The following is an 18,844-nucleotide window of genomic DNA, read 5'->3' on the forward strand; positions in this document are numbered from 1 at the left end:
ACCTAACTGCGGCACCTCTGCCCAGAACTCCACCAACCAACATCCCTGTTGCAGCCTGTCTGCATCTGGCGCATTGCTGCATGATTGTGCAGCGTTGATGGTTGTGGTTGCGCCCCCTGGAACATCATGGGACTGGGGCATCACTATCCAGCAGACCATATGGCAGAGCTAAGGCATGCCATACAGAAGCACAAAACAATGCGGCATCCCAGAAAATAAAGGTTCCAGCTTCTCAACAAAGCTTCAGCTGTTGCTTGGTGTTGCTTGTTCCCCATTCTACCTGCTCTTGACTCCTGATTCGTCTGACCCCATCTGGCTCCTGGATTCCCTTTGGATTATCTTTTGGATTGCTTGATTTCTGGTACTGAACTGCTGCATTGGATTTTGGACTGGCCTAGATTCCCTTTCGATTGATGTGTCTTCTGAATTTTGGACTGGTTTTGATTCCCTTTGGATTGTTGCTTGGTTTAGTTTTTCTTTTGGTATTGATCTGAACTGCTGCATTGGATTTTGGACTGGCCTAGATTTCCCCCGTGGTTCACCTGATATGCTGGTGACTTACTGGACCCACACGCATCACCTCGGGTATTCCATTTTAGTGGTCCATTGAGACGGTTAAGAGATAGGTCTTTACATATTCTGTATAACCTGTGTCTTTGCCTTCTTTTTCAGTTTGTGGGGACCTTCCAGTTCCCCTCCATAGCTTCCATTCTAACCGGTGACCCCTTTTGGTCATTTGTCAGAGGGGGTTGCTTTATGTAGAGTAAGATTAAATCCCATCCACATGGGCCTGGCTCCAAAACCTGACAATCACCTCAGAGCATCTGCCTGTATTCCGGCTTCCTGACTGCCAGCCTCATGAGTGTCTAGTGAAGGTGCGATATAGAGCAGAGTCACGGGACGGGCAAACAAGTGAGACACAACATTAGAAAAAGAGGCCCTTCATGCTTCGTATCAAAACGTGTCTGGTCAGCATTCTTCCAAAAAGAGATTGGGCAAAAGTCTTGATAAATGGCACTGAAGGATCAGAGAGAAATAGAAAGAGAACGACCGGAAAAAGATGAAGATTGGGCACAGAACACAAGCATTGGCACAACCACGCAGTCTGGCTTTTTTTGTGCAAATTTAAGTGAGTAGGTGAATATGATTGAGTGGATGGAAGGATGAATGGGAGAACATGGTTGCATGAGAAGATGGATGAGTGAATTATTATGACTGTATGGATGGGCGAATTTGAATATGGTTGTATTGGTGAATGAATAAGTGAATATTCTTGGACATATTGATGGATCAGTCAGTAAATATGGTTGTAAATAATCCATGAATATGGTTGTGTGGGTGGAAGAATAATGGATAAATATTACTGAGCATTAATGCATTAGTATATGAACATGTTTGTATTGAGGGACGAGAAAGTATGCATTCATAGTTGAGTGGTTAAATATTGAGAGTTTTTTGAAAACAGTAGTTGCTTTTTTATTTTGGTTCACTTATGATATAGAATAAGTTTGCCTGCATTATTCAGTTAATTGAAATAATGCCTATGCAACATTCAGAAGAGTTTCCTTGCAGAAGCAGCTCGGCTGCACTCATTCTACAATTTCTTTCACCTTTGAGGTAGTCTTTTAGAAATGTAAAAACTCCAGTCCCTTTCTCTGTGTGCATTTTGTAACAGCAGTTAGGAAGTTCTCCACATAACAAATGCCGCTCTGCCCCCGGCACCATTAATATTTTTCACCACTATAACATTTCTTACCAGGTGCTGAATAATTAACTTCCTATTTAATTTTAAACGAGCCATCTTCATACATGTCAGGAAACACTGTACCTTTTGAGAGGCACTCGTCCAGACCTGTTCCATTCAATGCATTCTTGGACTTGTAGTCTTCAATTTATAATAGACAAATACTGGATGACAAGTCAGAGAAAGGAAAGAAACACAGGACTGTCTTCCTGAATAATGGGGATATAGTTATGATGTCATTGGAATGGTGTCACAGCGCATCAGAATTCGCTGTGGCATCGATGGAAATGGATACACTCTGTGTTCCATCAGGTTTGCCCTGAAACAACAGTTTACCAGTCTAGTATATTCCAAGATTGCACTCGTGCTTTGTATTTACATCCTGAAACTGCAGCCAGCATGATGCTTTGCAATCCTCTACCTCCCTAAGTAAGACGCTTGTGTATCCCTTCTACTGGCGTGTTCTCACTTCTCTTTCCTTTTGGCTGCCCTTCCTCTGATTTTCGTTACCATTCCCTTCTTACCTACCTGCTACCTTTGCTCTGCTTCCTTCCCTGATTCCTTTTTTCCATTGCCTGCCTTTCATTTTCTGCTTTCCCTGCTGACCTTCACTGCTGTACTTAGCGGTGCATTCCCCTACATATGCGTTAGTCACTTATTACTGCAAGAAAACTATTTCTGTAACATGTATGCTTTTTAAGTGTGATTTCTGGTGAATGCTTTAACACTTTTACACATGTTCATATCCATATCATGCTTTTTACATGCAATTAAAAAGAATGCCAAAAAAGTGTGCTTAGCAAAGCATTTGCAAATCATTCAGCACAAGTGCACTAAGCAATAGCTGAATGACATACAATATTAGTCTGCAAATCATCCTACAAACTCTGTGATGCTCTGAAGTAATCAGTAAGCCATCCCCAAATCATCAAAAACAAACACGTTTCATGGCGATGCTCTTGAAGTAATCGGCAAGTCATCCCAGAATCATCCCCAAATCATCAGGAACAAACATGGTGATGCTCTTGAAGTAATCGGCTAGTCATCCTACAATCATCAAGAACAAAGAGTTTTCTAAAATAGGGATGATGCTGGCATAATCAGCAAGTCATCCTAAGCTCATCCCCAAATCATCGCCCACCATTCGGAAACATTTGCTGATGACTTTAACAGCTTGATGACTTCTGATGATGTGGAAATGACTTCTAATGTAGTTCGATGATCATCGGATGACTCCAGGATGGCCTCTAAAGTCATCCTTTTTGACATTGGTACGTTTAGAATTGATACACTTGGCTTAGTTGGGCAAAGGGGGCACTGCCGAGAAAGCATGCTGTTCGATGCACAGCTATACTCTTGCACACGTGTATCAGATCAAACCATGCAGATAACTGTGCCACTTACTTTCCTAAATAATGACAGAGTCAGTGGGTTCTTGCCGCCAAGGTTCAAAATGTGGCGATCTGTCCTGCAACACATGAAAATGGGATAACATAAAAGTGTGGTTATACTCTTAGATAATTATACTAAGAGGAACTCAGCAATGGAGATCAAATAAATCAATACGTTTACATCATGATAAAGGGGACATTTCAGAAAAGGTCCTACTTTAAATTACCTGCAGAAAAGGATGTTTGTATTATTGCTCCCATTTTATTCAATCAGTCTCTCGATCATCTTAGATGAAGACCTGATGTTCTAGGTCTGCTTGCACCATAGCCTTGGGCCTTCTGCTTGTTGATTGGCTGAGAATATCCTGCATGACCAGACCACTTGTGTGAAAGCATACGGAACTGAAGTAGCCAGCCATTGGGGCCGAAAGGCAAAAGTGGATTTAAAATGGAAATCACTGCTTAGCTTCTGCGTCTGGCTCACTCGCCCTAGGGCCATCTAGCTGGCAGCCTGAACCATGGTCACCATCATGACATCCCCACAAAATCCTGTTTCTCAACGGGAGGAATGCGAGCAATGCAATCTACATGGTTTGTGGCCACGTTGGAGCACATGTGTACCAGTACTCAATCTTCGCCACATCTCCATATGTATAGCCCCACATTAAAGTGTCTTGTTTCTAGCTATACTACAGCATTAGTAGTGGCATTTCGCATCTCCTAACTCCCCAGCACACCACCTACCCACCCATTCCAAACACCCGACTCACCTTCAGAACTCTCCAGCATGACCCGACATCCAGCTTCAACTTTGCCTCTTTACCTAACTCTCACCCTGCTTTACCACCTGGAGCAGGGAAGAGCCCTCGTGAGACTCACAGTGATAACATCAGTCATATAGTAAAATGACTGCCACTCGAACCCATTCTGTCAATTTCAAAGCCATCTTAATGAGTTCCCATGAATTGTTACCTTCTCAATGCTATAGGATGTAGTTAACATCATAGTGGTCTAGTACTCAGATGGCAGTGCTAATGCAAACATCACTTCGGAATGCCATTTCTTTAGTTGGGTACGCCACTTTACCCCAGCCACATCCTCATCTATACACAAATTCTACCATCTTTCAATCCCCTATACTGGACATCAGTGCCCAGTGACCCCCGAGTGACACTGGTGCCTGGCCTAGATTTCCAGAGTCTTTCAAACATCTGTTATTTCTGCTAGGCCCACCAGCGTCATGGAGTAACTATGTTCATAGCTCCCAAACACCCTCTTCATTGACCTCGTTACATTCTCCATCAAACCTGCAGGCAACACTTCTTGCCTAGATTTCATTCCTAATCTCCCTCCTTGGGATTACAGGACAAAGACTTGGATTACCTCTACTACATTTACATTTACCAAGAGAGCACTGTACTGCATGGCCCTCAAACCCCCATTCCCTTTTCCACTGCCCTCCCAACCCTGACCTTAGAGGATTATATGTTAACTCTTTCCCTCATGACCCCTTGGCCAGTAGAACTTTAGGAGTCCACTGAGTTCAACATGGACAAATGTTAATTCCAGTAGAGTTGAGCCCCACCTCTGGCAAATTACATATGCTTTGCCAATTTTACGTTTTTCATATTGACTGGAGGCATCTGGGCACTGTGGCTATCACAACAGAAGGGAAGCAGATCAAAACACTGCTGTTAGCTTGCTAAACTGCAACTCATAGTACAGTCTTCTCCTGTCTCTATTCTCAGCTGCAAGTTCATATTTTTCCAAAGGTAATGAATATCTCCAGATATCATCAGTGATAAAAAAACATTCAAAAGATCTTAGAAGATGTCATCAACCATTGATACACCAGGGGCCCAAACAAATAGTATAATTTCATATATTTAAGTAGACCCAAGCATACCCTTATTTTAAAATCTTTATTCAACTATTATAATTTAAAGAATAACTATTTGCCTCATTAATGCTATTGTATCACAATTCCTTGTAGTCATGTTGTTCAATCATTTGTATGTATTATAGGGATGAACGTAATCAGTTTTATTTCTAAAAATATGTATTGCATTTTTGACATGAATGAAATAAGAAAAGAAGAAATAAATATTAAAAGTTCAAACATAATACAAATCTTTTTCTGCGTGATACAAAGAAAAACATACATATACTAAGCTCCTGTATAGATATTAAGAGATATATTTCCAGCATGGCCTATTTCAAATTAATGTCTTTAGTGTGTTTACGAGCAAAATAAATACTCTTTTATAGTTTGTAGAAATCAAACAATTCCTAAAAGGAGTATATAAGAATGAAATTAGAGTTGGAGTTAAAGGATGAGCGACCCTATATTGACATTTTAAAGTAATTGCTGCAAGTAAGTTCACCTTGAATTAGATAATGGTGAAAGATAGGTGGGAATAATGGTGACAAAGGTGACCACAGGTAGACTGAAGATTGGCTGAGTTTAAAGTGTACTCAACTTGGCAGAGGGGTTGTTGCAGTGCAGTGTTAAGTGAAAATGGCACAGGGACCTAAAGAATTACAAGTCAATGAGCCGAAAAAGATTATGAAAAATGTAAGAGGAGGGTAACAGGACGTATGAATTTGCTAAATGTAGCAGAAGTGCTAATGAGATTGTTCAAGACACCACTAAGGAAACAGTAATTGAGTGTTTGTGATTGAGAAACATGCTGGCCAAGCTGGAGAGGTTATGGCGACCTCATACATAGGATGTGGTCCTGTTGGAAGGTTCACACTTTCAAGACCAATATTATTGAAATGATTTCCACTATTCTGGGGTTTGACTTTGTGCTTTGTGTGAGACAGTACTGTTGGAATCCACCATTTTGTTAAACAAAATGACATAAGGTGTAAACGTTTGCTCCTAAAAGATGTAATGTGCGGAAACATTGAGTTAGTATGCAGATGAAAGAACAGGTAGCACTAAGGGTTTTCACATGTATGAGATACTTGATGTATGTAGCTTTAATGGAAACATATTTCCTACTAAGAGGAAATAGAAAATAAATCTGTACTCCGAGACCCCCAGCCGGCCCATAGAGCCGAGGCTTGCTCAGAAGTAACTTAAGATGAGATAGCTGCACCCTTGAGATGGATGGGGGTGCAAATGCATTACTCCAACACCAATCAATAAGGCGAACTCAATGGTTTGGCAAAGGGAGTCCGTTTAATGATAAGTACAGAAAACAGGGAGTCATGGAAATCAGCAGTGATTCGATCGTCCTTCTCGCTTCAAACTCCAACGAACTTCATACAAGTTGTAAAATGTATACTCAAAACTTGTCATCACTGACGTGTAACACTCAAAAGTTAACATGCAATTCTATTGGTTAGGAAAAGATAACTTTACTATAGGTACTATATCTGTATATGGTAACAGAGTAAGTAGATTGGGTGAACTCTGTCAGGTGGGCATAAGCCCTTCCTTCGGAAATGACTACTGAAAACGTCACTAAAATTACGACGTCTCATTGGGTCTAATAACTATAGGACCCTGGATTATTTGATGCACTGTGATTGGGTCGGCACCAACCCCATGCATACTTTTTCCACTTTGCTTAGCAGCACGCAGAATGGTCGGCCAGATGCAAGGTGCCCCTTAGTTACCTGGCCTTCCTCCGATTAACGTTACAATCAATCATCACTTTAGTGTCCATGTGTCAATTAGTTCACTGTGGTTGGCCTCGAGATGGCATCTTCTGTCTGTAAAAGTTCTGATATCTCCTCCTGGTCTGGTGCCAAGCGTAGGTGTGAACCCTGGCTTCTTCTTGCTCAGCTGGTCACGTGATTCCCACACCGTGAATTTGTCTCTTTTCTTTCAATTTGTGTATTTGATTCTCATTTAGCCCGCAACCTGCCTACGTCTTTTTATCTCGACCTTTCAGAGGCAGGATTTTATGTTCTTAATTTCAATTAGAAGTAGCTACTGTTTGCTTCTTTTATTAGTATGACCTTGGCTTTCCTGGCACAATCCACCTCTGCCGAGTTTCGATTCAGCCATCTCTTCTCGTTTTGCTAAATATGAATCTGTTCTCATTTGGCCTTTAGTAACCTGGGTTGATTCTGCTTCTTGTGCAAAGTAGAAATACACTTAGAATACTGTGCTTTATTTTGAGGTAGATTATGTATAATGGTGCTTGCCGCACTATTCTTCTACTAAGCAAAGCAAGCCGCACTGTTTTCTTAGCTTTCTTGCGGTTTCGAGCATATTTACAGGTATAAACTGGTCACTATCTTCATCTTGCTTACAGCTTAAACTTCTTTGCATTTCAACAACATCCTTTCACTTTAGGTTCACAATATCCTTTTTCATGGCGTTTCGTCTCTTTGTGTCATTCTCTGGTTGTCATTTCTTCTATCTGTGAGTCAGTCCAGGTTCTTGTGATGCCACCATTCATCTTCCATTAAGACCTCTTTGGTTTCTTTCTGGGACTGTACTTAGGAAATCTTTATTTTGTCTCATTTTTTGGTAAGGTTTCCTCAATGGATACCTTACTGTCCATGGTTTACTTGGTATTGGTACTTCACTAGGTGCTGTTCTTTCGATAGGCACGCAGCAGAGCCCTACTGTGGCTCTGTGCTGGTTTATTTGCTCATCATACATCACATATCTTGGTGTGAACGTTCCTGGTACTTCAAAATGGAGTGCAGGCTTTTTTTGGGACCACCTCTACACTCCTCCCACTGGGCGATTCATCGACCACTTTCACCTCCGTCTGTGGATTCATCTTATTCGGTTCTTCTGTATTCATCTTCACTCCATCGCCTGGGTCCATTCTTTCTTCATCTTCTGGATCTATACATGATGGTTTAAAGAAGTGTCTCTTTGGAGTCCATATCTTTATTATTCCTTTCAGGCTTCCTGCGGTCTTACATGTTCGTCTTTGTGCATTGTCATTAGTTGACATTGGACTAAGGCTACCCCACCTTGCGGACACTGGCCGTGAAAGGAAAATGTGGTCAGAGTGACCATCTGACCACATTCTCAGTCACCAATATGTACTAACTCACACTGCAAAGAAACTAAATGCACAAATGATTGTATGAAGCTCACTTGTAATGCCTCAAGGGCAAGCAAAAGGTTACCTTAACTCTAGCAATGTCATGCTAGTAAAAACTGTTTGGTATTTAAAGACAATCATATGAATACAATTTGTATATGCGTTACATGTTTTTCTGGGTGTTCTCTAAACACAGACCACTAGCAGTGATCTGTCAATAGTGTGCTGGTTCCTTTCACGGCCAGTGTCCGTAAGGTGGGGTAGCCTTAGTCCATGCTTCATAACTGTTGTACCCCCTCATGACGTAGGCCCCCCTCAACGAAAAAGAGGGCAACTTACCCCCTTATATAGCAAACATTAGTTGACATTGTCCATTTGGGCTACAGTAAACCCATCTTCCCACATAGTTTCGATGCTTCCTGGGGTAGAGAAACTTTGTTCCCTCTGGTGCGTGAATGCTAGCCTTCACAAAGTCTCTTATTTCTTCATCAGTCAGGTCTTGACATCAATCATGATCTTCATCCCTATGGCTTTCTTTGCGGTTTTCTGGCATTGAGAGATTATTATCTTGATAACACAAAAAGCTAGTAATATCATCAATAGCAGGGCTCCCAGGAACTTGAATGCATCTGCCATCCATTGCGGGACCTATGAAAATAGTGATCCAAACCAGCTGTCATCATCCACTTTGTCGGTTTCGTCAATCATTTGGTTCTGCAGTTTTGTCAGCATACCTATGGCTTCTGTAAATGTTCCATTTTCCTCATCGTGAGAAGGTATAAAAATGTGCAACATGATTCACCGATTGTTGTACAAACTCCTCCATCCAAAGCTGTGATCATGTCAAGCACATATCTCTTCTGGAGAGTCATCAGTCGGATGGCTCTTAACTCTTCCTTAATCGCATTGAATTCTTTTATTGTCGTGTTGATTGTCTGCAGTAACTCTCATCTGGTTATCTGCAACCATTTAGTATTTGCTCCAACTTGAAATCTTGGCATGAAAATTGTTGTGAACACTGATGAAGTAAGGCTAAACAGCCTATGTTAATATGGGATTGCATGAAAGGCTTCTTCTAATTTGGCAGAGAAGTATTTCTCTCTCTTCATCCGAGTTAGCAGTTCCACAGATCTCCTTTTCCTCCGGTGAACATCTGCTTTCGGGAAACTTTCAATGTTCAGGTCACTTTTCGGGATCACCAATGCTGGAACGTGGACATTCACTATTGTGCATATACCTCCCCAGTTTCGGCAGTCTGATGTAGGCACTGGATCAACATGCCCAAAAATGATCCATAATTACTGCAGTTCCGTGCACCATTCCTGGAGCATCAAAAACTCATGCACAGCTCTGGTTCTCGCCCATCATTCTTGTGCCATTATTCCTGAAGCAGAATTTTGTGTTCTCCAGTGGCACAATCTGCAAGGCTCCTCCTCTGTCCTCGACCCATGTCAGCAGTTTTGCAAGCTTTGGCCCTAATGGCTTGCATTCATTTCGCACTATGTTGATGGAAGGCTCGTAGTGACCGAAGTCCGTCCTTGCTCTGCATATCACTACTCTTTCCTCCCATCCGTCTGGTGAAAGCACTGCTCCCCAAATCTGCATTTGGCCTCTGTTCTTCCATCTCCAAGCTTCTTCTGGAGTTTTCCCTTGGACATTTAGCTTTGGGTTCACTTTCCATCTGATTTCTGCTCCTTTAACTCCAGGCTTCTCGTACCGGATTACATGGATCCTAGTATGAGCTCTGTTTCTTGTCTTGAACATAATCATCTTCATCGGGATAGTCTATTTCCGTAGTCCATATTAGGGAGGCATCACTGCCCATGAACTTGCCTCTGGTCTTGCACATTGCTACGTGTGAAAGACAGTGTGCTGTCTGAACATCAATTTCTACAGCTACGAAGATCTTGGACTTTCCCATGCTGTACAATAGGAGTGCGCAAACAAAGCATTCCCCTTCTGAACCTCGTCTTCCAACTTCTTTTATGTGCTGGTACCAAATGTTGTTTCCTAAATGTGCTGTGCTGTCCAGGTAATTGTTTAATTCCCTTTCGTCTTCATGCATGCTTCTCTTGGTTCTCAAGGTTTTCATGTAGTTTGCTATTACTACATCCCTGAATGCATCTGTATGTTTTTTTCTTGCTGGAGGATCCTCAGGTATCCCGGTCCATGGTGCAGGCCTTCTCATCTGCGCCATTTGAGTTGAGGAAAGTCTGACAGCTCTTTCCTTGTCCTCATATATCTTTTGACTCCTTTTGGTTAGAAGTGCCCATATCCACGCTGGCATTGGTTCGGTATATGGCTGTATTGTAGAACTTGTACTTGTCCCTTTTACTGGAACATATGGGTTTGTCTATGCTGTCTCAGCTGGTCGATTTTTTAACTCCTCTTGTCTCTTCAGGGGTTCAACTTCTTTCATTTGTCTTTTCACTTTGCTTGTAGTGGGATTTCTCATAATAGGCAGTCTTTTCCTCTCCCATGCCTTGGATTGTGGTTCTGCAGTCATTAACACAAGGCCTGGTGTATGTGCATTCCGTGTTTGCATGCATGTAGTTGCCTGTAATCTTGTCACATGCATGTTTTGCCGACCCTGTCTCTGGCTTTCCTTTTCATTTGTTACCACAAGTGTGTGTGTGTCATTGCTAGTCACATCCGTTTCAAGTTCACTCATCCCACCATCAGATCTTCTAGGGACTGGAATGACTATGCAAGGTCTGGGTGTCTTCGTAGGCTGCATGCGTGCATGATTAGGTGGGTGCACTGGAATTGGAACGCTTTGTGCACCAATGAAAAATGCAGCTGTGACTGTTAATGAAAGTAAAACAATGATGAATATAATACACAAATACATTATGCCCCTGTATGTCAGACGGCAGCATTTACTTCCAGTGGAATAGGAATGTCGTTCCTCCTGCGCGAGGACTAGGTTGCTGCTCTGGATTCCCATCTCGATCATCACCAAAATTTGAATTCTTACGATACTCCTTGGAACAATATTGTCTTTTCGGATTCTTTGTTGTGAGTTTCAGGTGTAACACAATTATCCCCCCTTTTGTGACTACTGAATTGTCTATTATCTCAGGATACGGTTCCTTTACTAAATGTGGCAAGTGTCAAAATTAAGTCTCTCTACAATGCATCTTCAAAGTATGTCAGCTTCCAGTTCATGCCCATGATCTGCTTTAGTCCTGAAGACATGTTGCCTTTGTCAATGGACAATAAAAAGGGAAATCTCTGGCAATGCTCTCTAGATCTGCCCCTCGGTGGAAAAGCTTTTAGAATCTCCTCAGATAGTTCTGCTGATGATTAGAGATTTCCATTTGTAGACCTATTCCATGCAAGAGCATGCCCATTTGCGCAATATTGGCTGGGTCTCTGATGAATGTGAGGACGTCAACATCGGTCGGTCTCCCCACTAGCTCTGGAAAATCAGTGACTAAACGAAATAGAACATTGTGTGCCAATCTACTGTCTTCTGGGGACAGGGACATCTGTCCCGTTTTGCTGGTGTTCAGGACTGTATGCTTTCACTTCAATGTAGACAATGTCTGCACTGTCCGTTTGCGTGGAGTGCAATTAAGATCACAATTTTATTCAGGAGTTGGCTTAGATATTCTGTATTTGCTGGGTCTCGGAGAAACGTGAGTGTGTCTGCCGTTCTTCCGACAAGATTAGGACAGTCTTCGATTATTCGAAAGAATAATGTATTGATAAAAGCTCATTTACTTCCTTCTCTGCTTGGGACATTTGGCTTCTCCTCGCTGTACTCAGGAAGTAGGAGAAATTGTTTGGCAATTACAGTAAGAAATCTTATTGTCTTTTCATTTTCGGGATCTTGAAGAAAGTCAGTGACACTGGTGATTCGCCCCTCCAATGATGGGTATGATCTTAGCACTAGATCGAAGTATGTCACCACATCTTTGGTGATGCTGCTACTGTGGGACACCATAAGCAATTCCGAATATGGTATTGGTGTGAAATGTGTTTGGATACTGTATTTTCTTCCAATGTATGTGTCCTCGATCAAAATTTGGCATATTCTTTCCTCGTCACAGTTGTATTGTGCCTCTATTTAAAGTTCAAGTTTGACAGACTTTGTTGAGGCTTATATGTGCAATTCTCTTCTTCACCCTGCAACTAGGATGCACAGAGTGTCCTTAGTTTATGTCCTTATCCCCTTTTTTGCTCAGAGGAAACGTCCAATTTTAAGCCACAATTTGCAAAAAGTTCCTTGTCTTTTTCTGGCTGGCCATGTGTCCTTTTTCTTCGTCATGGATCTCGTGTGCATGCGCTGTGGTTCTTCCCTGTCGCTCATAGTCCCCTCACGGTGGGGTGCAGGCAGGGGGCCTTCTCCGATGTAGGGTTTGATATCGCCCAGGAAAATTCAAGCTCTCCTGCCTTGTAGTTTCACTGCGAAAGGAGTGCAGTCCTCCACTGTAAAGGGACCGTTAAATCTTGGCTTGTCCCACCTTTTCCTCGTATGGTTCCTTACAAGGATGTTATCGCCAGGGAAAATGGATGGTACACAAAGTCCTTGAGCTGTGTCTGCAGTAGTATCTCCTTCTGTGTTCTGTGCTGCCCTGCACCCTCTTCGTCATTGCTGCTGCTGGTCTGAAATTACAGTAAGGCAAGATGTCATGCAATTCAGGTAATTTTTCATTTCAGACCCTAAGATCTCCCTTGTGGTCTGGGCATCACATCTAGCTATATCTCAGGGTGTCAGGGTAGTATGCATTCTTCTTCCTGTGGCTATGTCATGTGGCATAGGATGATGGTCAGAACCGGGTTGGTTCCTCAGTACATACAGCGCCAAAAGAAGGCAGTGCAACAATCCCCTTCTTAGAGTAAGCTTCAACTTGGATATCCTTTCCTTTAATAAGCCATTGAGCTTCTCACAGATCCAGTTACCTTGCGGATGATACACTGACGAGAACTTGTGCTTTATACCAAGTAGCAAGCTAATCTGTTTGAATGTCTCATTTACAAAGTGAGGTCCATTATCTGATCTCATGGCTTCACACACCCCCCCACCTTGGGAACACTCCTTGAACTACAAATGTGGCTGCACAGGTAGAGTCTGGGTGTGTACATGGACCTGCATCTATCCATCTAGAGAATGGACACACCACAACAATTAAGTATCTGTACCCAATACATACTTGAATCATGTCGACGTAATCGACGATGAAGTGCTGAAAAGGCCAATTTGGCCTGGGATGAATCCTCTCATTACTTTTAATGTGTGCCTAGCTGTGAATTGTTGGCAGATTATACAGTTCACTATAAAAAATGCAACATGCCTGGTTAAATTCGGTATGAACCAGTCTTCCGCGAGCGTTGCTGCAAGATTCTATTTTGTCATGTGTGCTCGGTAATGTAACTGCTCCAGCGCTAATTTTAACAGGGCTATAGGCATCACCGGTTAACCAGTGCTGTCTTGTCACCACAAACTATCAGAGGGGTTTAAAGAACACCCTCGCCATTTCTAAAGATTTTTCTCTTCCTGTGGTGTCTCCCCTTGGAGTTCCATCAACTGTGTTTGCCCTAGATTGTTGTAGTTTTCAGGTGTAGTTCGTGCAACCAACATTCTCTCATTGGTATGGGTGACTTCTACTTCCATGATCGTCTCACTTTTGGATGCCATGCGTTTGGCTTCCGTGTCTGCTACCTGATTTCCACGTGTGATAAAATATGTCTCTTTTGTGTGGGCGGCGCATTTCATGACTGCTATGCCCACTGGGAGCTGTAGTGGCTTGATCAGCCTGTCCAATAAGGCTGCGTGCTACACTGGTGTGCCGTCTGCTCGGAGGTAGCCCCTCCTTTTCCAGCGCGCTAAGCCTGCATGCACTGTTAACGTCACATAGGCGGAGTCACTGTACACCGTTACTTCCTGGCCTGCGTGATTCTCAATGGCAAGTATCAACGCCAATAGTTCTGCAGCCTGTGCTGAATAGTGAGATGGTATTCGTGCACTAAGGAGTACTCGAAATTCTCCATTTGCGGTGTGTTTCATTACCGCGACACATGTACATCTTTGCCCATCATTTTGATCAATTCTTGAAGACACTTTCTCCTTCTACCAAAGCATTTTCTTTCACTCTGGGGATCTCATCATAGAATTCCTCATAGTTTGCACAGTCAGGGATCGGTTCTCCTTCAGTGACTGGCTCTGCTATAAACATAGCTGGGTTCACAATCTTACATCAAACTACTTTAATCGATGGATTTGATATGATCACTTCATAAGCAGAAGCTCTGTGAGATGTCAATGTACCCTTAGATTTCTCAAGGATAGCAAATAGTGAGTGCTCGACATACAACGTCATTGAGCATCCCATTACAATGGTTGTAGCCTTCTCTATGGCGAATGCTGCGGCAGCTAAACTATGTTTTCACAGGAACTGGCCTTTCATCTCTGGGTCCAAATTCCCACTGTAATATGCCAGGGGCTTGTACCCCAATGTGGTTCTGTGTGTGAGCACTGCTGTCATAACGTTGCCACTTGTGTGTGAAAACAGGTAAAAATCATCTGCATAATTGGGAATCCCTAAAACTGGTGCTGTGCAAATAGCTTTTTTAAATTCAGCAAATCCTTACTCCATGGTCTCAGACCATTCAATCTTTTCTTACATCACGTGGGCCTTCTTTAGGGCCTGAAGTAAAGGCTTAGTGTAGGAGCTATAGTCGAAGACCCATGCTCTGACATAGTTGTACAGGCCTAAAAAGCTCTGCATCTGTTTTATCGTGTGTTGCATAGCCGTGTTCAGTATGGCTTCAGCCCTTTCTGGGTCACTCTTTTTCCCTCATGTGAGATCAACTGGCCTATGTACAGCACTTCTCATTGGCACTATTGTAGCTTTTCCTTGTCAATCTTATATCCTTTTTTCAGCCAGTATAGTCAATAGCTGAACAGAATCGTGTCTGCATTGCTGTCATGCTGCAAATTAAGATGTCGTCCACATATTGCAGGACAACCCTTTCTAATACAATATTGCTTAGGTTCATCTGCAGGACTCTGTTAACAATAGAAGGAGACTCACAGTTCCCTTGGGGTAGCCTCGTGATTTTCAGACACATCTGTCTGAATGTGAATGACATCTGATCCTGTGAGTCACGGTGCAATGGGATTGTGAAAAATGCATTTTTCAAGTCAATCACCGTGAAATATTTTGCCTCAACAGGTATATCACATAGAATTGTAGCCGGGTTCGGGACTAAAGGGAACTCGGCTTCAACAATATCATTTATCGGCCTCAGATCTTGAATTAGCCTCCAAGACCCTCCTTTACTTTTCTTCACAGGGTAAACTGACGTATTACATGACCACTCTGATGTCACAAAGATGCCCTGTTCTATCATAGCTGAAATTGTCTTAAAAATTCCTTCATCTGCCTCTCTGGACATGGGATATTTTCGGGCTCTTGGTAGAATTGCTCCTGGTTTCAGTTTGATTTTCACTTCTCCAACCCATTTCAATAGGATATGTCATAGTTTCCTGTGGTCCACAATGGGACAGGCACCTGGGCCATGTCGTCATCAAAATATTCAGGACGGTTTCGTACCAGCATCATTCTCTGAGGCACATATCTTTTTGATCATTCTCACCCAAAAGGAGAGACTCACTTCCACCATTGTCTCTCCCCTATCTGCTTGCTCTTCAAGCAGATCGTCATCAGTGACGTCAGTCAATCAATATCCTTCTTCAATGGCGATTACTGCGCACCATTGCCGGCATTCGTCATCATAACCATCTATCAAGGCCATTCTTCCTCATACTGCTGCTGTGTGTATCATCAAGGGAAATACTTGTCCCTTTTCCTCGTGCATCGGTATTCTTGGTCTAAACAGAAATTCATCTGTGGTTCTCATGATTTTGTCCGTAAGACCTGGCAGTCCTGCCATTAGCACGCACATTCCGTTGTGAATATTTCTGGCTCTAATGGTATAGCCCTCATGGCTGTGTGTCCTCCGTATGCGCTAATCATTTTGCATACATTTGAATAGTGCACTCCTGGAGTTGAACACACTATGCCCTCCACCGTGAAAGAGATTGTCATGTTTAACTTTGTCATTACATCTCAACCCAAAATGTTTACTCCGGTCTGTCATAAATATAATAAAGGCACATTCATTTCACATTCTCCTATAGAGGCTGGAAGTGCATTTGTGAAGGGAACACGACTTGTAGCTCCTGTGAAACTCTGAGTATTTATGGCCTCGCCAGACAAGGAAAACTTGCCTTCACATATACACGAGTGTATTGCACCTGTGTCAACTAAGAAGGAATATTCTTTATCCCCTATAACAACATCCACCCTAGGTTCCCGGTGAGGGTCTGGTGTCACTGATATGATAGAACACATCAGGGTTGCCAGTGAGCTGTCCTAATCCATATATAGCTTGGACCCACTGTGTGCTGATGGATTTCCACCCTTGGCAGAGTTATTTCCCATTCCAGGGTTATCATCGTGTGTGACAATTTCACTGGTGACTGTTGGGACTGCCCTTGTGGAAAATTCACTGTATTCTGAGGTTGCAACCCGTGTTGCGCTCCTGGCGCTTGTTGCTGCACTGTGTGATTCTGTGCAACTCCCTGTTGTAAAGGCGCAGGTGGATTCACCATGCCTGCTCCTGTCCCTTGGTTATTCTGTACCATGCCTTGGTTTCTGCATGTGCGCCCTAAATGCCCTGTCATCCCACACAACCAACATACTGGCGGTGGTCAGATCATTTGCCCATTTGACATATCTTGATTACCATGTTGCATATTTTGAAAACCTCCTTTATTATTTTGGAAACCTCCCTGATTGGTCTGCCATCCTCTTCCTCTAAATCCTCTTCCCCTTGGGTAAAACCCTTTATTGCCCTGATTATTCTGTTGTGGATTATTGACTTGCTGCAGACTTGATTCAGCTGCGCTAGTTATACTGGCTCCCTCAAGAGCATATTTTGACAATTTCTTCTGCACCAATTTCACTTCCTCACCCTTTTGTGTTGGTTCCTTTTTGTGATTCTTCTCTTGTAGTAGCCTGCAATAGTGTGCAATGGTCAGCTGTAATTCTGACCAAGGTTTCCCCTCGATTCCTACCAATTTCATGAGTTGTTTCTGTACTGGCTCTGGCAGCCCTTGGCACAATATATGGTAGAACACAGGTATAGATTTCCCCCAAGATTCATGAGTCTCGAGTAACCATGCGTCTTGAACATTTTGTATGTAAATTAAAAGATCCTCAGACTCCGTCATTTTACATGTCATTATAGCTCCCATATCAGAAGTGTCTAGGTACAGCACCCATAACGCCTTCCATACTGCGGCTCTGCAATTGTTAAATTGAGCTCCGTCCTGCGCGGTATTGATTGTGGTCACTCCGGGGTAACCTGCCCGTGTCCACACATCGTCTGCTCTCTCACCAAGTATGGCAATTAGGAGACCCTTGATATCCCCTATAGCTAACGTGTTTCCTCCTGTCATTTTTTTCTAACTCGTGTATCCATTTTCCAGATCCCGATGTCAGCATTTGAAGCTTATTTTTCAGATTTTCTCGATCCATGTGTGGCCATGGAATATATTGTGGTCTCACCCCCCTTTCTCGAGTAACGGAAATTGGGATGAATAGCGCTCTCTCTTTCTTCTCTCATTGTTCTCGTATCTATTGCAGTGGTAATATTTCTGCATCGCCGCCTGCCTGGCAACGTCCTAAGCCTGCTCACAAAGGGCAGAGGAGACACCCCCCTCTGACCTTGAGATACTCCTTCATGTCTGTCTGACTGTGTGGCTGATTCCGATGTCCTCGGTGCAGACTCGCTAGTGTCTGACCATCGTATCCCGTTCTCCCTTGGGAGTCTTCTTCCTCTCTTCCTCTTTTTCCTCAGGCTCCTCTCCTTCTGAGTCAGACATTGTCTGTTCCCAACTCGTGCCACTTCTTGTGTCCTTTTTATTCCTACTTATTTCTGGTCTATCCAGGGATAGTTCTCTATTCCCACTACTTCGGGAAACATCCTCAGTGTCGTAAAGTTGAGTGCTCTCTATGTGCTTGTTTTACCCCTCTCTTTGGGGTATTTGTTCTAGACCCATTTCATCATACATCCTATCGATCGTTTCTCTGATGCTTCTGGTGTCAAAGTCATCTTCAATATTTGCCCTAGACTTGCTTGGTACTGAATCATATTCCGGAAAGAATTCTTCGATGTCTTCCCAATCTACCGCGGTATCGGGTTTTTTAACCTCTCTTCCCAGATATTCAAGATTGCGTGCTCTCTGTCTTTGCTTTCGTTCTACATTGTCGTTGAATTATTTGCTCTTCCTCACCTCTTCTCTGACCCTGTCTTCTTCCTTTTTCTTTTCATTTCTATGTTCATCTGCCCTTCGGATTTCCTCATCCCTTCGTCTCTTCATTCTCTTCTCTTGTATTATTTGCTCTTCTTCTGACCTTTACTGCTGCTGCCTATCTTGATCATTGGCTGCTCTCTGTTTGCGATTGAGCTGTATTTCTTGCTCTTCGCGATATAGCTGTTCTCGCCTTTGTCTATCATTTTTTCTTATTCTTTCATCTCTTATTTCTTTCTATTTCTCTTTTCTCTGTACATCATCTAGCCTCTCTCTTTGCTTTGTATCATCAATGCCTTTGCCATCAAATTTCAATAGAATTTTCGCTCCCATCCATTCGTTTTTTTGCGAATGCTATCTC

Source organism: Ambystoma mexicanum, chromosome 5q (assembly GCF_040938575.1).
Source record: "Ambystoma mexicanum isolate Mex_15411 chromosome 5q, UKY_AmexF1_1, whole genome shotgun sequence".
Classification (NCBI taxonomy): domain Eukaryota; kingdom Metazoa; phylum Chordata; class Amphibia; order Caudata; family Ambystomatidae; genus Ambystoma; species Ambystoma mexicanum.